The 26,703-nt window shown below is 37.4% G+C and overlaps 1 long non-coding RNA gene across 3 annotated transcripts in view; it reads right to left on the bottom strand.

Annotated features, from left to right (window-relative positions):
- Nucleotides 1-26,703, bottom strand: part of LOC118170525 — a 170,047-nt gene that overhangs the window by 51,728 nt on the left and 91,616 nt on the right. For 2 of the 3 annotated variants that reach the window (XR_004752759.1, XR_004752760.1), the window contains exon 2: nt 9,549-9,642. This is a non-coding gene — a long non-coding RNA (uncharacterized LOC118170525). Of the gene's footprint in view, nt 1-5,093; nt 7,888-9,548; nt 9,643-26,703 lie in introns of those variants that run through there. The other variant, XR_004752758.1, reaches the window with a different exon arrangement.

Below are 26,703 nucleotides of genomic sequence, written 5' to 3' on the forward strand. Positions count from 1 at the left end.
GTGCCCAGCAGAGGCTGTCCTCTTGTGCCACCGTGGAGGCCACTCCTGCGGCCTCCCTTTTCCCACACCCTGGAGGTGTGGGCTGGTTTCTGAGGCTCTCACACAAGAGAAGTACTGAAGTAAGAATATGGGAAAGAAAAGCCGACATAGTGCCTTCATGCAAAGCGATGAAAGACAGAGGGAATGAATGTTTGGGGGGCTGATCTTTCTCCTTAAAGTTCCTTATTGATAACATTGCTGTTTAAAACTGGTTAAAAGACAGTGCATCTGCACTCTCTTCCTTCATGGGTTTTGGGAGTCAGAGATTTATTTTTATTTTTTTTTGAAAAACAAAAACCAGCTCAAAATCTTTCACAACTACATTCCCATTTACAGTACCCATCTCGCTCTTCATTTGCATGGCAAGATCACCACAGCTTCTTATGCCATTTCACAAGTCCAAGCAATGGCACTGGTGGTCATAACCTACAATTTGAGATACCCTATGCTAACTTCCACTCCTGAACTTTTTCAGAAGTCTTAATTAAATACACTTCTCTGTTGCCTTATATGTTTGTTACTAAGGGAATATAATATAGTCCCATGCATAAAATCACTAAAAATTCCATATTACAGGAGTTGTCATATCTTCATTCACTGCAAGAAACAATGGGGTCTAACCTGAGACTTTTCTGTAACATTAATATTAAATAGCTGCAGGTTCAAATTCATGCAATTCATGTCTAGTGTCTGATTTTCTTAATTTAGTTTATTCCTGTGCCCTCCATTTCAGTAATTTTCCCTAAGTCCTAGTAGATAGATAAATAATTTCAGTACAAAAGAAACTACCCACATTTCAATAATTTATTTCCACATTGCCAGCTAGCCAGCAAAGAAAGAAAATGAAAATGTCTGCTGGAAATTTAATGTAGATGATTATTTTCAAGCAGATGGACAGAGCAACAAATGCTGTGGCAAACATGCACCTAACCTTTCAGCAAATGAAATTGCAAGGAAAGGTGACAGCCTGTAAAAAGTATTGCGTTTCTACAACTCAGCTTTGTTTAAATACTAGCTAATTTTTGTGTTCTCAGTACAGGCCAGAATGCAATGCACTGATCACTCCAAGTAATCTAATTTTTGGTCAAAGAAAGAACATTGAATTTCAGCTAGGAATCATGCTAGCATTACAGATAATACGTCTGTAAAATGAGATGGAGCCACGTTTCTCTTTGTCAACAACTAATGCAGATTTATATTGATCATGTTCTTGAAGCCTGTATCCAGACACTTTTGTGAATCATCTGCCTAATTTCTCCTTCTTCTCTCTCTCTCTTTTTTAATCAAAGAAAGCTTTATCTTCTCCGGTGACTTGTACATTCCCTTTTCCAGAAAACTCCATTAGAGAAAATACCCCTTCAATGCACTTGGGACATCACATAAGAGATGCTTCCTAACCAACTGACCCAACTTCTTAATGGCTGTGCTTTTAAATGATATCGACATTTATTTATTTATCAAATTTTAGTTAGGAAAACTTTCAGAGAGGTCAAGAGGTAGTGTCTAAAACTGTCTAGGTTACACTCAAAGTCTAGTTGTGAGCTGTTCTTTCAGCCTTGGGTTATCTAATTATCATGACAGACTGACAACTTTTTCACCATCTCAGCATTTTGCAGGGTTAAGACAAACTCACTTTGCACAACACAAGCAATTCTGGCTTGAATGCATAGACGCATGGTTGGCATTTCCTTCAACTTCACCCATGTGAGGCTCAGTATGGTGGATTTACTGTCATCATGGTGCTGGCCAGAGCGGTCCCAACTTGCCAGAACAGGCAGGTATGGCACAACTCATCCTCCTCCTTGTAAGGCACAGGTAGGAAAATACCAATAAAAATTTCTATTTATGGGAAGTTCTACATGTGAGTCATTCAGGTTGTAAAAGACCTCTAAGGTCATCTAGTCCAACTGACCTCTGTAGAACTAACTAACATCTATAGAATGGAACAAAATCTCAGAACAAGAAGTCAAAACTTGAATAATGTGCTATGAATACGAACCAGTTATGCTGACAATTTGAAAGTGGCAAAAATGTGATTTTTTTAATAAGATCTTTGCAACTCAGTAATGTCATCTAAATAGAGCATGGAAACTTCCTATATTAGTTCCTATATTTAGACTCGTTATGTCCTACCAGTATTTGCCAGGAATATGTTCTAAAATATAATTACACTTTGCCCTGCTATCACCTTTTTAATTACAGAACTGGCGTCATTTTAAAAGTAAAACTGCTATGAGTAACTGAATACATTTTAAAATTATCCTTGGTTTAATACAAAGAAAATATAGATAGATCAAGGTCACAGGTTCCTAATCTTATATATATATATATATATTAATTTTTCAGGATTGTAAGAATAATGTAAGAACTTAAACTGATCTCTCTGTGCTTTAACACTCATTCTCCCCGTGTATAAAACATGAATACATATTCTACTAATGGTTGTAGCAATATCATTTTAGCAGTCCTTAGGGATCCCTGAGGCTGGGGAGGATCCTTCTCCCACGTCCCACAGGCTCCATGGGAGACCCAGCACTGGTCTTCCCGTGCAGGTTACAGCTGTACCACGCAATACTACATTTATTTATGCAATTCAAACTGCAGGCCCAGGACAAGGAAGGCAACATGTCCTGTGCCTGTGCCACCCCCATGCACGAGCTCCATCCTAGTCCCGCTGCCCACCTCATGACCACCCTCCCCAGCAGGCAGCTTGCCTTCCAATGCTCAGGCAAGATCCGGAGCTCTTCTACTCCAGATTTTAGCAATATGAGAAGTACAAGTACAAACAAAAAGCAAGGTTCAGAAAAAAAAAAAAAAAAAAAGACTAGATACTTAAAATAACCACAAAATTAAAAAGAAGGGAGCAATGAGAAATATGTCAAAATAATAGTAATTTACAGCTCCTGAGTGTTCAGAATTGCCATGAATCAGAAAGAGGTATTTTGACAGAAGAAAACTAAAAGTACTGTAACACAGGTAAAATTCTGCCATCAGCTATGAGATGTAACTTACATTAACTCATTTTGTTCAATATTACTCATACCAATAGCAAACTCCCATGATTTAAAATTATGTCATACCATAAAAGACCGTAGTAAAAAAAAGTTAACTTATTAAATACACAACACTAAAAATTGCAGTTCTAATCAAGGTAAGAATTAATTTCAATAGGTGTGCATTTTGAATAAGTACTGCAGATTTGGACCTGGAAACAATGTGTATGGTGGCAAACCATCTAGTTGGATGCTGGCAGCTGATGCAATATGCAGAAGCATTATTTTGTCTAAGAAAAAAAAATACACAAACAACAACACCACCACCCACAAAATCTACCAACCAACAAAAAAGAAACCAACAAACAAACAAACAAACAACTACTACTACTACAACAACAACACAGAAAACTCCCAGTCTATGAAGAGTTTCACCTCTTTTGACTTGCTAGGGTGGAACTACTAGGCATGAGCTGAGCTGCTGGAAAGCAGAAAAAATATTTAATCTGTGGCTTTTCTAGGGCAGAGAAAGGCACAAGCAAAATACCCAGCATTACAGATGACGAGTGATTGTGAAGGTCTGCAAAAAGGCATCTTTGGCATCTGAGATGATGGAACTAGAAAAGGAAGAAGTAGTCAGAGCAAGCACTTTTTTTCTGGAGTAAGATAGTGCTTTTCCTTCAAGGCTATGGCGAATGTTCTTGTGAGAATAAGAAATATTTTTATGTTCAGTGGTCCTCTCAATGGCAGAGACAGTCCTGTTTTTTGCAATTTATTGATCTCTGATGCTTATCTGACTTTCATGAGGAGGGCTACACAAAGACTATTTACCTTCACAACATTTTAGTGAAATAGGGCATTCGTGCTCATTTTACAGATGGAGAAGACAGAGAAAATCAGTTACAAAGCTAGTGTGAGACAAATTGCACAAATCAATTAGGTAAAGCACAAAATCAAGCCTACATCCTAGAACTAACCTAACCGCTGCTTCTTTTCAAGCTGAATTATGTCACCAATTAAATAACACCATAATGAGAACTAGATTATACACGCAGCTTTGGAGGTTCTCTCTCTTTTTTTTTTTTTCTTTCCTTTTTTTTTTTTTTTTAATATACCAAATGTGTCATTAGCATGCACGGCAGTTTGGTGGGGGGTTGCAACTGTAAGAGGAAAGTACTGGCTTGCTGGTGGACAGCTGAGGGTTACAGTATACATCTTTATGCCATGTTTTTTTTTTTTTTTTTTTACAGCATGGTCTAGTGAAGAGATGCACAGAATGCTTAATCCAACACTGACACCAAACTGAGCACAAGTGAGCAGGGCCTCATATCTCTCAGTAAGGTATAAGGGAAGCTGGGAGGCTAACTGAAGGACATGTTTGCCCTACCATTCCTTATAGATTAGAGTGGGTTACTTTATAAAATTTGATACCCACATTCCTAAACTCGTAATTTAAAAAAGTCTAGGCAGAATTAATGCAGTAAGACCTGTCTGCAAATACTAGAATAAAAAAAAAAAATCACTGTCACAAAGAAAGTGTATGATCTAGTCAACATAAAAATATACAAAACAAGTCAAAAACATGAACAGACAACTGTGCATACTGCCAACAAAAAAACCTCGACATACCATACATACATCTTCAGTATCTCGAGGACTCATATGACAAAGGCTCTGTAGCCAAATGAAAAAGAACAAATGTATAATTCATGAGGAATGTCTCTTTAACACACTGGAGATTTTGGATGTCTAAAAATAGAATTGTGACACATAAGAAGCAGTAGTATTGTCTCTAACACTACAATCATGTTTCATTTTTCTAATATCGTCCGAGGTAAAAGCTATGATTTGGAGCTCAGCCCTGTATTTTGTAGACAGTTTTTCTTCTGTTGATTTATATGTCCTTACTGGAAGGCATAGCCTGCTTCTTACCTTTACTGTGTTCCATGTAAATGAGTTAGAAAGGAGTATATTTCCTAGTAGGTTTAAAACATTCCTTTTTGTTAGTTTGTTGTTGTTTTATGTAGAACATTTATCGTGAGATAAACAAATGCCGGAAAATATATTTCACAGTCAAATCTTTCTCCCAGCTGTACATCTTATATATTATATAAAGCAACAGTTGGGAATTAATGCAACATAAAGACTTTCCAATCTGACCTTCAGTTGCCCTTTGGTCCTTCCCCCTTTTCTCTTTTCTACTTGACATAAACATCTGCTAGGTAAGTGAATTAAAATGTTACTAAAAGAATTGAAATGTTATTAAAGTTTGTGCAAAAATTAGAGCAATTAAGTGCTATCTAACTGGACAACACGAGCAAACAATATCAGAAAAAATGCAGAGCCTGCTAAAACAAAACAGTAATACTTGTTAGAACATTTATAATAATTATTATTATTTTTACTATAGTTGGCAGGCTTAAAAAAAAAGAAAATATATCTCTTCTAGATGACAAGGGAACACCTTTTACAGATTAGGCAAGTACACAGCTAAAGTTAAATACTAAAGATTTCCATCTTTATGTTAATTCAGAGACCCAAAATTGCTACAGCCCAATGGACATACAGTAGCTCAGCCCCACAACTGTCAGGCTGTATTATTTTCAGTACAGTAATTATTTCAGTGACCTACTTATTCCATGACCAGTTTCTTACTCTAGGCAAGAATCAAAACATAAAGCAGGGAAGTTTTTATTGATGTTATCAAAGATTTCCTCTCTGTTGTAGACTCTACATTTGAATCAACAGGAAAATTGGATGTGGATATTTTTGGTGAAATTCTATTGAAAATCGAAGTGGGTAACACAGTCAATGTTTTCTTCTGTAAGACATGCACTTTTATGGCAATTCCTCAGCTAGATTTTTCAGTGTTTAAATGATGAATGGAGAGGTCAGGGTGTGAAGCAGTGCACATCATTTTGCCTGCTGAGGATCTACACCACAGGAAACATTGTAGCGTGACTTAATGCTGCTCATTACTTTTATCTTAAGATGTACTTCCATTTTGAGAAAGAAGACAATTAATAGTAGTCTGATCATTTAGATTCCATGTCCTTATTAACATAGGTTTACATTTCAGTGTCATTCTCTGGTTCCTCCTTGCCAGTGCCTTTATGCAGGACTGCTTCTTTTGGCTCTGTTTGGGAAGGCCAGCAGAAAGGCTCTATTCTTTTGTGAGGGCTGGGCTTCAGTCCTACGTCTAGACCTGCTTCCTACCGCCTGCTGCTGAGTGTGACCCATTAACAGCATCAGCCATAATCAGGGTATGAAAACTAAGGACTAATCTTGTCCCAGATTACATCTTTTATATGAATCAATAGAAGTTTTGCTCATTATTCATCTTTATATGTAGAAAGAAGCCTCCTTCACAACTGCCTGTAACCATTTCTCCATCAAAACTGTCACTACTTTTAAACTTGCCAAGGGCTACTTCTCTGAGCTCTATTGTCACTGACTCATCAAATCTGAAATGATGTCTCTGACCTTTGAATCAGTTGTCTTACTTCTCTTTTGACACCAATGACAACTAGAGGAAAAATGTAGATGTAACAGTCAAAAAATAACAGTGAAAGCAAGCTGACAATGCCAAATCCATCCAGGAAAGCATCGCTTTCTAAAGATGTTGAATGCTCCTTATGAAATAAGGATGCTCTAATCAGTTGCTGCTTCTCTTGAATTCAGTTATTAGGTTCTAAATATTTTAAATAAAAAAGCTAAAAGCTACAGAAATACCTACGGGCTTCTCCAGTGACTTCCAGTGAACACTGAGGAGTAAAAGCCCTTGCATAAGGCCCAGTTTTATATGTAAGGCTCAAATCTTTCAGCACACAGTGAGGCAGCAACCAGGGAAGGAAACCTCACTGTATGCATCTGGGAAGAGCCAGGCCCTTTCAGTTCCCTCCCACTACCACTGCATTCACTATACCCAGCTTATTGCAGCTCTCATAAATCAGGCTCTGAGGATGCTTCCCCAGGGAAAATGATTTCACCTCTCCATGTACATAAGGAGGATATGTTTCCCCTTTTGTATCAGTTAAAATGTCACAAAAATCATGCAACACGCATGAAATAGAGCACTACACAATTAGCTTCACACAAAGCCCAAAGTTTTAAACTTGAATACTAATAAATGTTAAGCTGTTAAATCCTTATTTGGGGTCATGCAGCCTGAAATGTTGTGCTAAGCTTTAAACAGTCAAAATTCACACATACTATTGATCTCTATGATGAATCTCAACTACAAATCATGGCTCCCTTTGTAAATTCCTTTGAGTTCTCCCAGGCAAATGGATGACATGACTTTCCTACATTTAATGGCCAGTGCTGTACATGAAGGCAGGCTGCTTTTGCATTTGCCCACAAGCCAGTTCTGAATAATTCTTACGCCAGAGTCTGTCCTTCTGATCTTTGGTCTCCTTGCAGTGTTTCTGAAATGAGGACACCGCCCCTCCTTTTTTAGTTCTGTTCCCACTAGCAGAGATTATCAGCACAAGGTAGTAAACATTTCAACAGAAAATAAAATGCAAAACTCAAGGGACAGTGCTACTGTGAACTGTCAATTACAATAAAACTTGAGCATGGAACAAGTCTCAGCAAGACGAATGCATTTCAACATACTAGCAAACCTCAGGTACTGGAAAAAAATGCACTTTGGTAATATGAAGTTCATGGAGGAAAAAGAGAGAAAGGCCAGAAGAGGAAAAAAATATCTGTTACTCCTGTGAATTCTTTAACAAATGACCTATTTCTAGTTTGAAGCTGAATTCCCCCAGTGAACTACCTTTCAGAATTTGTACCACAAACTTCAGGCTGTAGACTAATCATCTATTATTGACAGTGTTACAGAGAGAATTTCCTTTAAAACAGAGAAAGCACACACATATAGTTTCATTGATGATTACTAAATTTAGAAAATGGATGTGAAGTTGCAAAACACAATATGTTAAAAACTGTCACTGCATGGTGTTGTCTCAGAATATTTAATTCATGTTCAGAAACAGAAGGAGTTTAGTAATAAATGACAGGCTCATGCTCAAAGTTAAATTGGGTACCAGTGCATTCATACAATTTGTGGTGGAATCCTTAAAGATAATTACTTGTTCCAAACAGAAACTTTTCTTGCTCTCTCTTCTCAAATTTATCTTTTGAAGTTTTAAAGTCTGTGCTTGCTTTGGGAATTACTTTAATTTCTGTTCCAGCCACAGGGTTAAGCCTTCTAAATATCAATTTTTAATAAATATTTTGGAATAAAGGTGTTTTATCAGTCTCACCCCCCTGCTTATAGACATTTAATCACATTTTAATTGATTTATTTCTTGCAATGTCATTTTAGAAAAATAAATACCTAGATTTTTCTAACAGGAGCTTTCAGATAGTCTTTGATGGAAACAGAAACCTAATTAAAACTCTCATTTTCAGTGCAATAAACTATATAATGTTTTTACCCCATACAGTGTAAGAAAGAAAGAGTGAGCATAATTTTGTGCACAGCCTAAACCAGTCTGTAGTTCAAAACGAAAAACACAAACCACACTTGAATACTCCATTTAATTCTTTTCCACCTAAAACTTTTAAATCCTGAAATTACTTATCCTGCATATGTACCATTTCCGAATTTGTGGAGTATATAGAAACTTTGAAGCAAAACTATGTAGTCACATAGAACAATAGATTTTTGAAACTTCCAAAGAGTTCTGCACTTGAGTGTAATACTCTGAACCATGCAATTTGCTGCACCAATGTGTAACACCAAAGACTTCAGGAAATGTCTGTCGTGCTAAAGGTCAGCATGGTACCTTAAGCTCTATGTAACATCTTGTGTTACTGAACAAAATAAAAACCAGCGTACGTTCTATACTTAAAGTGGATGGCACAGATACTTATGTTGCATTTCTGAAGAGAGTTTACTCCTGCATAACTTCGGATTTTTTGAATATATTTTTCAAATCTTTGTAACAGACAACTTAATGATTTCCATTAGCACCATGAACCCTTCTCTTGACCCTTTTCTGACTCATCTGATGATTAGGCACTAAATTTAAGTACCGAAAGTATTCAGAGTCTGTCCATTTAGTCACAAGAAACCCATGCGAGAATAAACTATCACAGATAACCATCTCAATAAAAAGAAATGAAGACTGGGAGATGACTTTATACTCAATAACGTCTTTCATCCAAGGCACAACTCTGTGTTGTTACTTTTGTAGGCTGGGATTATCAAATCTATGTCAAGGACATGGACACCAGTTTCTTGAGAACAGGGCATTCATACCTCTTGAGCATGAAAAATGTTACTCGCCGTATGAAGAACTATGGCAAACATTGGTTGCCAGAGATGCTAGTTAGCAGTGCTAAAATTATTACAGTTCTGCAAGTCAGGAGCATCGTGTTCTCCAGGTGGGAGAGGGAAAATTCCTATAAGAACACTTGATTTTGTTTGAAGCATTTGGAGAATTCCAATTAAAAACATTCAATTTAATCTTACTGAATTATGCAAAAGAAATAATATCTACTTACCAAATCAGTTTGTTGGGATATGAATCAGGCATTTCCAGATTCAAATAGTTTTGGTAAAAACAGGTTTCCAAATGCATACATGCATTCAAAGGCTCTGTGGAGACAACACAGAAGGAACATCAATGATTTTTCAGGGTCTGTTATTTAGGACTGTTACAATCTTTCACAGTGTATCACAGATATTAGCCCTATAACAATTTTGAAAACCTCTTTTTATCTTAAAAATGGTAATTTTGGTATGTATTTTCTGTTTCATATAGAGTCAGTCTGTCACTTTTAGGAACAGGGTGTCCTAGAAAATGTACAATTTTTTTATTATTAATATTTTTTTTATTTAAAAAAAAAACAAAAAAAAACACAAGAGAACAGGAATTATCTATTCAGTTACAATAATCGCTTTCCAGCTACCACATTCATCAAACAATGAGCAATTCACTAGGGTAACATATGCAGGAGCTTCCTTGTATATATTCATATTGTCTCCTTCCTGAAAAAGAGTTAAATAGAGCATATAAATGACGAATACAGAGCATCTTGGGATACAAAGAAACTAAAATGGGTTAATTAGTGAAAAACATGCATTGGAGTATAAGGCTCAACTGTAAATGCTGTATTTTTTAAACCTATCATATTTGCAGATAGTATTCAGGATTATGGATAATTTCAAAATAAGAAATATTAATTGTCAAACTGAGTTGAGTAGAACATATTAAGGAGTAAGAAATATTCATTCTTTGAATAACAGTTCAGATGCATTCACATTAAACATACATTAGTGAAAGCATTCCTTTGACGTGCTCATATACAAGCGTAATGTGTAACTGACCTAGAAAATACAGACATCGCATAATCCATGACAAAAATATTGAGACAGATAAGCCCAGAGATCTTTGATCAAGTGTATTCTTTGGCATATAAACAAAACACGTGATCCTGACAACAAATTTTCTTTGGAGCATTGGCCGCGTGACTTCCCAGGAGGCGCCCTGCGGCAGGCTTGCTGCCTCCATGGATGGGTGAGAAGGTGCTGGCCTGGCCAAGGGCACCCCCTCAGCCCCAGTGCCCCTCTGCGGGGGGGATAGCGTAATTCTCTGCTGCCAGCTTTCTGAGTGAAGCCTGCACATCCCTTTGTGCTTTGCCATGTAGCAGGGAGCTGACCTGACTGCTGGCATTTTGACAAACAAGAAATACATTCCTGGGTTGGTAAAAAGATGCGACAGTTAATGACCTGTTTCTTCTCTATTCAAGTACTTCAATGTGTTTTAGGATTTTAAACACTTTTTTCTTTATCTGAAAGGGTTCTCTCCAGTGCTGTTGCTGCTAAATTTCTCTACACTGTTCTTTCCACCAAACAAGTGAGATTCGCAGGTTGGCTGAAATGAATACTAATATCCTATTGGTATTTAATTCAAAATGCTCCAAGTTTTCTCCTATGCCTCATACATGCTGTGTATGTCTGTGGGCTTCTGAAGAAAGAGACATCAGAATATTTCTTCAGAACAAATCAATCTCCTCAAAGGTCTGGAGTTGAAGACAACAGACGCATGAGAGCCTGAGATACGTTAACTCAAGACAGTAGCAGTCAGATAAAACAATCTAAGGGAACTGAGGAAATTTGCAGACATTATACTGTTTCCTAAAGTCTGTGGAATATAATGCATTGTGACACAGTTGTGTGGCTTACCTGTGACCTGTGATCACCAAATTATATTTATATTTTGTACAATATAATCAAACAGAACCCTAACCAGTAGAGACGTGCAACGCTGATAAAACATTAACTTGCCAGCGGAGTAGTAAAGTTTGCTGCAGTTAAAATAAAAGAAGTGGTGAATTTTCACTGTTTAAGAAATATTGTGTTTTTAATATCAACACTAAAGTAACTGTTAAGTCCTCTTCTTCAATGTATGCATTTTAAAAGTAAAAACCAAATAACAATTCCAAACACGTAGATAAAGTCTTTTTTATGTATGTTCTCAATTTGTGTTAGGCAATTGACATTTTAAATACGGATTGGAAGAGGATATACATCAGGGTATGCAGATAGAAATGTTAAAATACATATTTTATTTTGACAAGTAAAAGCTCTGTCAGAAGGTCTTTGATTCACAAAGCTGGAATACATTCATATTTTTGAAATACGATCTTCCACCATATTCACTTCTTGACAGGTTAATGTCTTAAATACAAACAAATGCACATCAGACAGAATCCTAGCCTGATATGCTTGAGGGGCTGTACGAATAATAAGAAAGAAAAAAAAAAAGAAAAAGAAAAAAAAAAAGAAACAAGAACTATTATTAAGCGGATTTAGCATTAAAGGGAGACATAAAGAATTGGAAAAAGAAAAAAAGAAAAAGGAAAAAAAGACCAACCTGGAAAACGAACTCTGTTGTTACCGTGTATAATACATGAGGTATCTAATAACAAAGAGTCAAATTAACATTTTTTTTTATTTACAGGTGCTGTCTAAATATTGCCTATTGTCCAAATACAGCTGAATAACTACATTCCAACCAAACGCAGTCTAGAGCTAACTAAATAAATTCATCGGACAAATAAAGTAATTATGGTTTGTAATAATTCCATTGAAGAAACCAGATTGCAGCTGATACTCAATAAGACACTTTTTGAAGTGTTAAATCACTGCATCTTCTAGGCACATCACCTTTCCAGTGCTAACTGTATTTCCAACTCTTGTTAAATACTGTAATTGCAGGGTTTTTTAGTTTACTATTTTTACTCATCTTGTGAATCATCCGGATAGATTCAATATTTAACTAAGTAATACATACTAATACAATACATATTAATATTCATGGATAAAATACATAGAAACAAGAATGTGTTTTTTTTTTTTTCTTCTCCTCTGCAAATAAATACCTTTCCTTTCAAAAGACTGAGTGTGTGCCATCCCCAGGCATGGTGTGCAGTTCCTTACCACACCCCAGGTACAAGCTTTGTACCATCAGCACAAGGTGGCAGGTCTTCAGCACCTTTGGATTTTATTTTATTCATTTTTTAGCACCTTTGTCTATAGTTTGCTGCATTCACTAATGAGCAACAAAAACACATATCAGACAGTTAAAAGTTTCTTGTAAAAATCTGCCGATATATTTATAACAGACTCACAAAGCTATAAATTAGAGTAAAAACATGCTGAACCCAAAGGCCCAGCTGCAAAGCTGCTGTGGCTCTGGTGCCTGATCACAACAGTACAGTATTTTGGGAAGACAGCATGTAGTAAGAAAAATGGGCACAGCAGAGCAGAAGTCTGCCCAAGGAATCTGTATTCCCAAAGCATTGACAAAGCCACTAGATACCATTCTGTCTGTGTTATTGTCAACTCCATCCCCATAAATACCAACATTCTCATTTGCCCATGATGAAGAAATTTTGAATCAAACAAAGATAAATAAAGAGGAAATCTACCAAATTAAAATTTCCAACACAATTTTCTGTATTAGCTTTCAGAAATATAACTATCTGCCAAAATCTTTGTAATTTCCAACCTTTATCTTGAACTGTCTTGAGGCAAGACATGTTTTATTACAGTATAAGCAAACATGCACCCAAATGACAGCAGACAAACTAGTGAATGCTACTAGCCCTTCTGTGTCCTCAGCTGGTAAGCCATGGACTGAAATAAAGCACAAAGACTCTCCAAAAACAGTCAGAGAAATGAAAGGACTTTCTGACCTCACATCTAGAAGACAAAGGATCTTTGCCTCACTGATCCCTCTTTCTTTTTTTAAGTCAAAATTAAAGCCAGCTTTTTATGAGCCAGTATATTTTTGAGTCACAAACTGAGTAAATAGGTAACTTACAGCCCTGGTGCAAGAACGAACTATCCAATCACTGTTAAAACATCTCCTTTATCCCTACAGGATCAGAGTCAACAGCCTATTTTTTATAATTGTGTAAAAACTGAAGCTTCCACTAACCTGAATATAAAGAATTCACTGGGTTGATTAAAAAACTAAAATAAAATACCAGCAGGTGTAGGAACAAAATCCGTCCAAACACGAGCTGGTACACGGAGAGGTTCACCTGCTTTTACCTCACTTTAAGGGAGACGGACAGCGCGTGGCTGGAGCCAGCTGGAGCCCTTGCTCTCATACCAGAGCTGCCTGAGTGTTGTCAGAGGTGGCACCTGAAGGTTGCCTGTTATCCCCTGAGCTGCTGCTCAGCTGGAAAGCCCAGATGCCACCTTGGTACGATGGCCACACAGAAGTCAAAAACAGGCAGGCAAAGAAAGAGGAGAATATGAGCTGTAGTGTAAACACACAGAGCCTTCACTTCTGGGAGATCAGGTGGTGACAACACATTCTTTCTACTGCCACTGGAGGAGGGATAATTCTCAAGGGCTTTTAGGAGGACTGTAGGATGCAGAGCCCTGTTAAGACCCTGGAGCGAGGCCCTGTGTCTACACCTACACAGACATGCCTCAGTATTATTTCTTGGGCAAATCCCACATCACATACAGAGTAAATTGAAAAACTTACAGATGCATATGTGACAAATCAGTAATTTTTAAAATTTTTTTGGCCATGCATTTCTACAGTAGCCAAGATATCCTACACCTGCAAAGTACAACTCCTCTGTGTGGTTATTGGCACAATCCGCTTGCACGGCCTGGAAGTACTAGCATTACATTTCTCAGCAGATGGTCTGTTAAGCTCTTATAACATGAGGAGTACCAGGTTTTATGAGAGAGTAGTTCTTTAATTTTGATATTGCTCCATACAGTCATCATATCTATCTCTTAGGATGTTTTTTCCCCACTTTCTTGCTCCAGTAAAACCAGTTCAGGTTGTTAACCTGATCCTCATCCAACAGGTACATTGCTGCAACTGAAACAGCCGCCTGCCTTCTCCCTTTGGCAACTGACTTGATGAAATGGCCACTGACATTGCAGAAGAACAATAGGGACAACCCCCTACAACAGCTTGTGGTCTGCATATAGTCAAGACAACAACAAGTTTTTTGTTTTTTTTTTTTAATATTTCCTTGTATCTCAGTGAGGCCCCAATATCATGAGAAACATACCTATTAAAATAAGTCACTACTTCTTTAGGAGTGAGACATTCTAGGAAAACTTTGTTAAAAACTTCAGTACTTAATCAAAGACCTAAATGGCAATGCCCTTATCTTATGCTTGGCTAGAGAATTCCTTCAGGAATCCACTGTTATATTGTAATTCCCAATGGAGGAACAAAACAAAGCAGCCTACAAAAATTGTCTACTAGAAACACTAGAGTTTCTAAAAAATAAAAATATGACCAGGAATAACAGTGCATTTGAAAAATAACTGTGAAGTTTGGCTTATTAAAATTAAATCAAGTGTGCTAGCCACAACCACAAAGGAAGAGTCTGGATTTTCATAATAAAATTTCTGTTCCATTAAAAAAATATTTTTTCCATTTTAAAAACAATCGATTTGTCTCTTATTAAAAGAAAATGCAAGAATCAATTAAGTGTTAAGGAAATTAAGATAAAATAAAGCGGAAGAAAACAAGATGAAATGTTAACAGACACACTCTGTCATTTTAGAGTTTAGGCTTTTCTTGTAGATAATTAATATGCCTGCACTATTTAATTGAAACATCATGCGTCCTGCCACATGTTGTTCCTTTGCCAGTCACCACATATGGACTATGCTTTTATGGGAGGACAAAAATGACAAATGCATTTCTAAGTGAGGACGGATATATAGTATTGAGGAATTAGTATGGTCACTTTAATTAAAAGCATGGACATATGACGTGTTTATGTTGCACAAGAGGATTACGAAACAGACACTTAGATAAATGTTTGCATTCTCAGTTTTTATACTTTGTCAGACTGCATATAAACTCTAATTCCAATAAAATACATCATAAAGCCTTGCAACCATTATGACAAACAGTCTTTTAAGTGGCTTAGTAATTCCACCATTATCTCTCAAGTTTAACTTTCCCATTAGTGGTGCTGCAATCTGATAAATGAGGGTAGCAAAATGAGTCAAAACTTTTAGCTCAGCTTATTCTAAATAAAAATTGAGTCCTAAGTAAAAAAAAAAAAAAAAAAAAAAAAAGTTTATAAAAAAGTCCCAGGACTGCTTTTCAGTATTTCTATGTTTGAAGAATAAAAGTATTACATTTTTATTTTTATCTCAGAACCCCATTACCCTTTTGACTAATTACTGTGTTTTATTCAACTGTAGATCAGAAATATGGACCCTTGTCTTGGTGTACAGCTACCTCAAGGCTACCTCCCTGCCAACATATATTCAGTAGTGCAACTTGACCCTGTTTGCTCATGAAGGGGACTGATAGGACTGATAGAAAATGTGTTTCTACCTTTGATACTCCACGCAATATAACCTGTTTTCAAAATGTTGTTGGTTAATGATAAACCATCTTTCAGAAAGCTCTACGGCATTCACTGTGTGAATACAGATTACATTAAAAAGGTACAAGTCAATGATCACATTTGACTTAGGGAGGGAAGGAGCTGGTTTTGATAATAAATTTACTATAGAAAATCAGTGGTCTATTTTCTTCTTCTCTCCCAGAAATTTAGTTGTCTGGACTCGCAAAGGATTTCTCTCTTCATTTTCATCAAATACCACCTTCTGTAACTGTGGATGAACCTTTTCCACAAGAAATTACCCCTGAAACTATGTTTAAAACAACATTCCATTGATAACTGCCCAGTTATCAAACTTGATACTGACCTGAAATAGCTCACTAAAGTAGATAAAAATGACAGAGAAGGGACAATGAATAAAAACAGAACGTAGTGAGAAAGAGCATGTTCTGTGTACGCATAAAGGCAAAAACAAACAAACAAAACAGAAGATATAATCCTGTTGTCCTACAGTCATATGATGCTCAGAGAGAGACTGTTTTCTCATATGACTAGAGAAGGAAGGCCCTGGGTTTGCTTGCAGCTTACATTGTAGTGAAGGAAGACAGGAACAGTTAAACACACTTGGCAAATTTTGAAGGGTCTGAATATGTCCAGAGGGTTTCTAATTTTGCCTAGTAATTTTATAATAAACTGTAAAGAGCCTTTTATCTGTGCTTTGTGTTCAGTGAAGTCACATCAAAGGAAAGAACAGATCATTTACATCCATTTGGAAGCTACTCACCATATGCCCGGGCAAAAGATACTGTAGCACTACTAAGCCCTCCCCCCAAACACCCTGTCATTAAGAGGAAAGCTTGTATACATATAAAATCAAAAACCAGAAATCCACCAGCAGCCCTCTCTCCCCCTGTTCATCTCTGATTGTTCAACGTATGCAACCTCCAAAAGCCCCTATGCCAGTTGCTGTGGTTTGTGCTCCCAAGTGTCCACCCAGCCACTTCAGCTCTAGGCTACAGCAACATCTTTACATTGAAAAAATGAGATGCAATTGTGAGAAAGATACCTTTGAGAATTTGAGAAGCTGACTGATCAACCTTGTACTGCATCTGGACTCACACCGATGTCACTAAGCTCACAAGGTCCTCTTATCCATATTTATCTGAATAAAGAGGAATAAACCTACATCTGTAAGTAATGTCACTCAAACTTTACATGACAAAATGGGGTAGGGTCAATTTCAGATGAAAGCACATATATTAGTGAAATAGCTATCTAAAGAATTAAAAATATAACTATTTTTAATTTAGATCATAGAATCACAGAATACCCCAAGTTGGAGGGGACCCATGAGGATCATGGAGTCCAATGCCTGGCTCCACACAGAACCACCCAAAAATCAGACCGCATGTCTGAGAGCTTTGTCCAAACTCTTTAACTCTGTCAGGGTCCGTGCTGTGACCACTGCCCTGGGCAGCCTGTCCCAGTGCCCGACCACCCTCTCAGTGAAGACACTTTTCCTAACACCCCACCTGACCCTCCCCTGTCCCAGCTCCATGCCGTTCCCTCGGGTCCTGTCGCTGTCCCCAGAGAGCAGAGCTCAGCGCCTGCCCCTCCGCTCCCCTCGTGAGGGAGCTGCAGGCTGCCATGAGGCCTCCCCTCAGCCTGCTCTGGGCTGGGCTGAACAGACCACGTCACCTCAGCTGCTCTTCATGCACCTTTCCTTCTAGGCCCTTCACCATCTTTGTTGCCCTCCTTTGGACATTCATATTTTTATGTCCTTTTATACTGTGGTGCCTGAAACTGCACACAGAGCCTGCGGTGAGGCACAGAGCATAGCGGGACAATCCCTTCCCTCCACCGTCCGGCAGTGCCGGGCCTGGTGCACCCTGAGGTACCGGTGGCCCTCCTGGCTGCCAGGGCACACTGCTGACTTAGATAGCAAATAGGTATTCATGTAATTTAAAAATGTAAATAAGCATTATGCTAAAGACAACTAAAATAAACCAAATTAAATCTCAGTAACTATTAAAATAATCAACTATGGTTTGCATGTAATTATCGTTTTGAATTCTAAAATATAAATTACAGTGGTTTTGAAAATTAAGAATGAACTATGACCAGAAGCATTTGTTAAACATTTCACAAAGTTTCAGGAAACTGCATGACATTTCCCTAAATGTCAAATAAAACCAATTGTGACTGTGTATACCCAGAAAGCAAGGCCTGTAGCGTTTAGAAACCAACAACCATAGCAATAAAACAAGCCCTTCTAAAATAGCAACAACTTAAACTGTGAGCTTTTTTTGGCACAGAGCACATGAGAAAAAATGAAGCTCCAGCCATGCTAACAGTGTTAAGTTTTCACAATTTGGAAATGCAGTCATCAGTTCTGCTGAAAAACAGCCACCAAATCAGGCTGTGCAGAGCAGAGCCTTTGTTGCACTCGATGTGCACTGACAAAAGCCTAATTCTTCGCATTGTTAGAAAGACTGACTGCCTCAGAACAAACCACCACTATTCCAACTTGTCAGAACAAGCTTGGAGAAAACTAGATAAGAGCACTTGAGTGATCTGCACACTGAGACAACTGAACTGGAAGTGAAGTTACATACACGAATGAGCTATTGTGTGGTGCAGCTTCAATTGTCTCAAACAATTCCTGAGTCTTGTTTGTAGCAATGATACTGCATTTACTAAAGGTCTTATTTGATGGACATCTCAGGGCATACAGCTCACATGCTAGTGGTCTTTAACAAATAGTATGCTGGGCAACACGTGATGATACGTATTTTACATATGGTATGAAAATATTTTCTGAAATATGCAAGCTTATTTGAATTTAGTTTAATTTATTTCAGTGCAGTAATTTATGATTTTAAATAACTATGCCGCACAATAATCCCTGTACAGCACAACATATTCAGGAATGGTTACAGATGGAGCTTTCCTGTACATAAAATAGATCATTAAGAATTGCATTTGTTTCTACCAGCCAGATGATCTTGCACTGTAATTCTTATGTTGCACTAATAATTATCAGATTAGTATTTAACTGTTCTTACCCAACAGTTGGTATAAACTAGGGCACATGCAGCCCTTGTGAGTTGAGCCAGCAACAATCTAAGCATTGTTGTTACTGAATGTAACGCATGAAAACTACATGCTTGTAGTTTCACTCGGATGTCAAATAATAAACTTTGACATGAAAGAGAAAGCTGTGGCCATATAATGAGGAGCTATCTTTCTACCTCTGGAGCAATGGCTGGAAGAGGCTGCCAGGGAAAGTGTTAGTTCCTTGAAGTGTAGGATAAGGGTGGTGATTTTTACATATGGGACACAAAAAGAAGGGAAATGGATTAATTGTATTCATGCTGATGTTGAAATTAAGATTTAGAAATAAAGCATAATGACACGTACATGGTCAGACAACAGTAGTGTCCCAGGTAAGTGTAAATGCCAATGATCATACTTCATACATAGCTATAAAGAAAGAGTACCTTTAGGAAAGGACAACCTTAATTTAATATTAAAGATTTCCTTGTCTTGTCCTTACTGTAAAAGGATAATCAACTGAGATATACTCTAGTTCTGGTTCTAATGTTTATAACATTTGATGGAATATTCACAATATTTGTATAAATGGCAAAGAAAATAACACAACTTTCCTCTGAGGTTCCGCAAGCCACAGGAGGTAACATCAGAAAGTAAAAAGTACCAGCTGAAAACTACTCTGAGAGCTGATTAACATTTATTTTGGACATCATGGCAAGTGCATCACCCCTACTGTTCACTTTAAAGGTTTAGTGTAAGGGGAACTAGCAGAACATATGTGCGGGAGGGCATACTTCAGATGCTTGGAGAGTAAGTATAGCTAAATAAAAGATTTTATTGTTGTTTTTATGTCTAAAGAATAGGTTTGTTTTTTGTTTGTACTCAGAAACTGAAACATTAAATTATTCTACAATTATTGAAAATATTTTTAAAATGGAAAATAGATCAGGGAGTGCATTAGCAATACTACAACCGAACTTGTAAACCCAGATGCGTCTTTGAAACTAATAGAAAACTTATTATTGTATGCATCTCAAGACTTTCTCATACCTGTGACCTTTTGCTTATTTGCACAAACATATTCACATTTCCTGTGATGGTGTTTGACTGCTCAAATCCTCTGAGCTGGATTTTTTTCTATATCTCGGGTATCTCCCTTATGAACAGTTTTCTTGTCTTTTGAGGGGGACAACTTTCAGTAAGAGGGCTCCAAAAGACACCATCAGAAACACTAATACTAAATAAATATGCTCTTTCTGGTATTTTCTATAGTTTATTCACTTCAGTATGAATAATGGGTGTCTAATCCAATACAATATTTTCTGATATCAAATCATTACCAATTCTTTACTTTTCAGCAAGTGTTAGCTTAATTAGCTTTCTATTATGTGTATATATATAGCTATGGTTCATATTTATCTGAATAATAGATATAATCTCTACTGTCTGGGTAATAACACATAGAATTGGATCAAATAATAGCTTTTGAAATAATTCCGTGCATCAGCACTTCCATACCAACGAGCACTTCGTGCTTATTTTCATGCTTGGAAATAGAGTAGAAATGTCACTTGGCCATGTAAATTCTGTAAATAAATGTATAATACTGTATTATGGCCAAATGTGCAAAAAGTCCCACACATGGAAGGGTGGAATAATCAAATCAGCAACAAAATTCATTTGGTGTTTGGCGTTTTTACCCCAGCCTTAGGAGATAACACCACTTTCATAAAGGTCTGTTGGGTTTCTTTGTATGTTCTTGGGGAACTCACATTTTAGCTATGAAGGGGTAATTTCCTTACATGGCATTTCTCAGTGCTCGCCTTACATGGTAGATTGATGACATAAATGCTGGGAGAACAGCATGATTAGGCGAGAACATGCTTTTCTCATTATAGATATTTTCACAGCATTGTAGATGACATTTTTAAGGGTAATACTCTTCATATGTTGAATATGATATTCATAGATGAGGTATGCTTTACAGAGATCCAATTGCAATAATACAAGTTGAAGGTGGAGTATGTATCTGAATGTTTAAGGTGCATCGTTATCCAAATTTAATACCAATATGATTTCAAAAAAAAGATGGTTTTTTAAATTCTCATCTTATGTTTCATGACAATTTCCTTTTGTGATTATAATTTCCTCTTATTGTGGGAATGTAGTAACTGACAGCTTATTCATGAATTAGGCCCTGCATACTGTTTGCGACAGCTGTAGACTTGAATCATCCCCTGTGTGAGCAAAACACAAATTTCCTAGACATGCATCAAGCTACGTTCAACCTAAATGTGAGCGAGATGACTGTTAAAACTATAGCCCCCAAGCCTTTGGCAAATGTAAATCTTGTCATGTGAAATTCAATGAAGATCTTAATGCATGGCTACTGAGCTACTGTGCTTTGTTCAGAACTAAATTTAAGTATCAGAGAAAAAAAATTATAATCACAAAGCCTTAAGGGGAAAAGAGAGAACACAAGAATAATGCTTTTCCTTTTTTTTTCTCGATGTAGTGGTAGTGAAGAATCTTTCCACATAAAGATACTGTCATTTTTTTTTATTTTTTATTTTTTATATATTTTTTTTCCCCTGTAAAAGTCCAAGGCCAAATTTATTCCTTATGTTATTCAATTGATCTTGTTGTTTTTCCAGCTGGTATAGTCTTAACTGTCATTGTTAGCACTTACCACCTTAGGAAAAAAAAAAAAATCCAGGAAAACGATGTCACCGTTCATATGTGAAGTGAATAAGCTTAGACAGGGGAGAAAAAAAAATCTACCTGAATTTAGTCATTGTGAACAAAACACTCAGAGATCAAAAAATCTACTGTAAGGTAGATGGGAAAAGTGTTCATGCATAAGAAGCCCAGGTCAACTTTCTGAAGAAAGCTTGAAAGTTTCCAGGACATCACTCAAACATGAGGTACAGTATACAAGCTTAAGATACGGTATAAACTTCTATTGCTTTGTGGCTATATTAAAGGAGGAAAAAGCTTTGTAAAAGTATACTGAGGCTGGAAAAGTGTCAGTGCTTTTATATGAAAGCTTCCTCTTCATTCCAATAGAGAGAGATGTGTACTTTAACATCATTCCCTGCAAGCAGACAGACGTTTCCTTTAAGCAGTCATTACTCTTAGGTGCTGGAGTGAACTATGTGCCATGTAGTTTTCCAATATTCTCAGTTTTCAAAACTCTAATTCATTTGCTCAGAACAACAATAATTTAATTTCTAGATGCACTGAATTAATTCCCAAAGATTGCAGGGGAAAAGTAATTAAAAACCTGACAAAAATTGTATTTCAGGTTTGTTTGGCATTTATGTATTTGAAAAAAGTTTAAGATATAAATCTTTACCATCAATTACATTATGCCCATAGTTACCAAAAGTAATAATATTTCTGCAAAATTATTTTCAGCCTGGCAAGTTCCAGTCACATGGGGAAACCTGGAAGCACAGCAAAGAGGCTAGGGATAACAATGTAAGAAACAAGAAAAGTGGAGGGAAACAGGAGATAAGGGCATAAGGAGTATAGTGATTTGGGATATAAATTGGATCAAAGGATCCAAAAAACTGACTCTGCTGCTCATAGAAGAGCTTGTTGGGGTACATCCACTTTGTGGATAGCATAGCTTCAAATTAGGCAACAGGTAGAAATCCTATAAAAATTCATTCAACCACACTAAATCTATACTACTTGTAACTGTGCTCTAAATCTATTTCTGTCAAAGCTCAAGAATTACTATTTTTAGAGCTGGAAAGCAGTGACAGGTACAACTAGAGTCAGGTGATGTTTGAGTTCAACCCCTTTCAAACCATACCATTTGGCCTTTGTTTCTGGAATGGCTGAGCTGAAATCCAAGATGGAGAGAACTCACACTGGATTTAGAGCTGAACTTTTGGGGTGTTAGGCTTAGATAGTTTGTGAGCTGCTGTGAAGAGGATATACTATTATTTAAGTCAAGGATCACAGAATGGTATTACTGTTTTCACTACTGCCATCATAAGGCTAATTGTTTACGATGTTTGTTTTTTTTTAAATCTGTCTGAATGTAAAAGCATGGAGATGCATAGCTGTACTTATGGGAGCAGAGAGGATTAAAATCTAGGAACCATCACACACAAATACAGACCTGGACTGCCTTGAGTAAAAAAAAGAACTCCGTTAACTGACAACTCCATCACCCCATCAGACTGTGGCAGGGACATTTCCCCTTCACATTTTTGCAGGATGCTGTATCACCTTCAGGCCCAAGGAACATCACTAGTAAGTTTTTCTGGTTCATTGTTTTCAGGCTAACAAACCATGTTCACTGTCTGAGAATACACATGGAAACTCTTGTCTCTGTCTTCTGCTTAAAAATGCACCAGTGCTATGGTTTATATAAGGCTGGGATTAAGACAGCTGCATAATACAGCAACACATCCATCAGAAACTGAAATTAAGCCTCTTTGAACATCTAAAGCAGAAAGGAAGTGGGTCACTCAGTTATCTATATGCTTAAAATTAGGCATTTAACTTATTTCAGCTTACATCAAGTTCTTTAAATCATTCATGGGAATTCACAGATCATTCAAGTTAAATATCTGAGGTAATGAGAACTAGGCAACTAGAGACATACATTGCTTAATAAACAGGTTTTGATTTAATGACCAAAGATGCATCAAAATTTTTAAGGACACATTTGAATTATCCTCATTATCGTTATTGGTATAATGAGGATATCATCCAAAGAATACAAGTAATGTTGCATTCCGGTTTTGGTTTCATTTCACCATAAAAGAAGCCAGCTGCTGATGCTAGATGTGGATGGGCTTTGATCATCACTAAAATATGGGAGAAGACCCTACATTTTTTAGTCCCACACCTCATGGTCACAGTGGCCAAAATCCAGAGCACCTCAAGTGTCCAACCTAACTGCAGGGCGGGACGAAGGACAGAGCACACGAGGGGCAACTCTCTGCAGACATGGAGCATTTCTCTAGAACACGCCACATCTTGGCAACCATCAGCTTTGCTTTCCTTCCCCAACACATCCACATCCCTGTGTTTTAACACATAAAAACACTGCTCATTCTGAGCAATCTGGTGCAGTGGAAGGTGTGCCTGCCCACGGCAGGGGGGGTGGAGTTGGATGATCTTTAAGGTCCCTTCCAACCCAAACCATGATTGTATGAATACAGGCCAGCCACTTCCTACCACAAAAATAAATTTCACTTACAAACTTGGAAAGCACTGGGAATTCCTCTGAGGATCACGACTGCCTTGGAGGCCTGTCCTGAAGTTGGTTCCAGTTTGGGCATTTACTTATCCCTTACACCTGCTAAAGGGCTAAATCCAAAACTGAGCAAAATTCTAAAGAAATGAGAACCAAGAGTGCAAAGGGGAGGTATTTTCCACACAGATTGGGAAGTATTTTTTCAGTATGATTAGGAAATATATTTTTCTTTACATAAGACTTTTGGGAAACATCATTTAGAAAAGATAAGCTGTTTGATTCCTACATTAAAAAGAAGCACCTGAAATGTAATACACGTGGAGAAAAAGTGATAAAATTACTTGTGAAATAGAAGACCTTCCTTATGGGAAGCAACTGACTTGTTTAGCCTGCTGGAAGCAAACTGTGATGTGACAAGATGACTCTTTACATAATGTAAAAACGTTTTTGCTTGTATACAAATATTACTGCTGGGAGTACCAGATATTGATAGAAGGTCAGGCGGATATAGAGATTAGTCATGAGTTCATATAGATTTGAACATCAGAGGTTTAGCATTACCGCCGCCGGCCCCCCCCCCCCCCAAAAAAAAAAAGACAAAAAAAAAAAAGACATTGCCAAGAGGCAGGCCTGCCTCAGGACAGTTTGATAATCTGGTGAGGGACTGAATGCAAGGATAAGGGGATAGGGGGATAGGGTTGCATGCTGGAGCTACATATTTAAGCTGAGAGTATGAGACCACAGCCCTGCAGTTTCTAGTATACCCTGCGAGGGTGGTGACAAGATGGTTCCAAAGAATGTATGTACTAGACTTGTATTCCCTCTTGCTTCAGTGATCCACTGATCATAGCAGCTTCCAGCTGCTATTCTTTCCATCACCTTCTCTCCCCCACACTTTCCCCAAGGTGACATATTAGCTAACATCAGGGGCATTTTTCTGAGGTAACGTAGTTATAGCTAGAAATAGAAACAGGATGCTTTGGCTGATAGAAAAAATCTCTGACGCCTGTGTGATGCTTGGCTCAAGCACTTGCAGACTGCCAGATTGCAGCCAGGAAGGCATTTCCCCAGTTCTGCCTGGCCGAGGAGCCTGGGCTGCGGCTCCCCCCTGCTAGCGCAGCCCCTGCCTTGCAGCTGGGGCTCACCTTGGAGCTTCATGTAGCGAGCTCCCTGCTACTGTGGTGTCCTGGGATACCAATAAAGCTTCTGAGGTCTCCTGCCTTCTTTCTGTGGCACGTTATAATTGTGACCATAGGTCTTTTATCATGGGCTTAAGCTTGTTACAGGATATTAGAAGTGCCATGCAGACTCAGGGAGGAGGAACAGCAGATGTCCCCTGGGCCCACTGGGATTAGCTGCTTGTCACACAATTGTCAGCCTGCCAGCCCAGTCGATCCCCCTCATGCACAGGTTTCTAACTGGTAAATCATGAACTCGCCCCTGTTACAAGAAAGAAAATGCTCCAAGTTTTTTCTTTTTTCCTTGTTCTGCTTTTATTATTATTAGTTTGTTTTTTGGGGCTTGGCAGTGCCTTCTATAGATCCACTTTTCCACTTTTTTTTTTTTTCTTTTTTTTTTTTTTTTCCTCCTGCACAGGTTTTGAGGTTATCTTTCTTTAGAGACAAGTCACAAGCAAAATCAAACTAAAAAATAAAAATAAAAATCAATAAAAATCAATTCATTCTATTAAACAGATGGTTTAGAAAGACTTACTAACCAAAGTAAAATAACATTTTTAAAAGGAAGAGCTAGATTTCATAATGTTACCCATATATCTTGCAGGGACGCAGAAACTGAAGACAGAATCCTATCATATAAGTTATTATTTCTCTGCCAAGGCATTTCCCTGTAAGTTTTAAATAGTTGAAAAGGTTTGAAAGTTAGGAATGTTTAAAACTTTGAAAGGTTTTAAGTACTTGTAAATAGATCACAAAGAGTTTTCCCTAGCTTCCCAGCAAGATAAACCATAAGGACAATAAAGCACTACTCTAGTCTCCCTGTTTATGTTTCTGTCTTGGACTGTTTTCTTTCGCTAAAATGTAATCTTTACTCAGAATAACTAAGATTAAATTTTGTTGCTTTTTTCATAACTATATAAATGAAATATTTGTATGGGATAGATTTACATGGCCTTCTGTAAAGTTTGGACATATAACCTTGTTATAGGAGGTGGAAAAAAGACAAACTAGATTGCAAACTTTCCTATTTGTGATAAGAAGACACATATCATCGGTAAGCCAGATGTGCAGTTCCCTGTTTCTTTTCAGAGAACAAAGAAGTTGATAAACATATTTGGATATATAATTCCATAATGTTAGTCATCTTCTGTCAAAGGTCTTCAAGCCACATGACACCATAATGGCATAACAATTAATCCTGTACATTTCAATAATCAGCCACAAGAAATGATATTGCTCTGACATTTCCTTGATACCTGCACCCTTGGCACATATATCCATAACTGTTGCTCCAGCTTTACAATATGCATTTCTATATTGCAAATGCCACTTTAAAAACAAAGTTCTAACATCT

This window comes from Oxyura jamaicensis, chromosome 8, assembly GCF_011077185.1.
Source record: "Oxyura jamaicensis isolate SHBP4307 breed ruddy duck chromosome 8, BPBGC_Ojam_1.0, whole genome shotgun sequence".
Taxonomy (NCBI): domain Eukaryota; kingdom Metazoa; phylum Chordata; class Aves; order Anseriformes; family Anatidae; genus Oxyura; species Oxyura jamaicensis.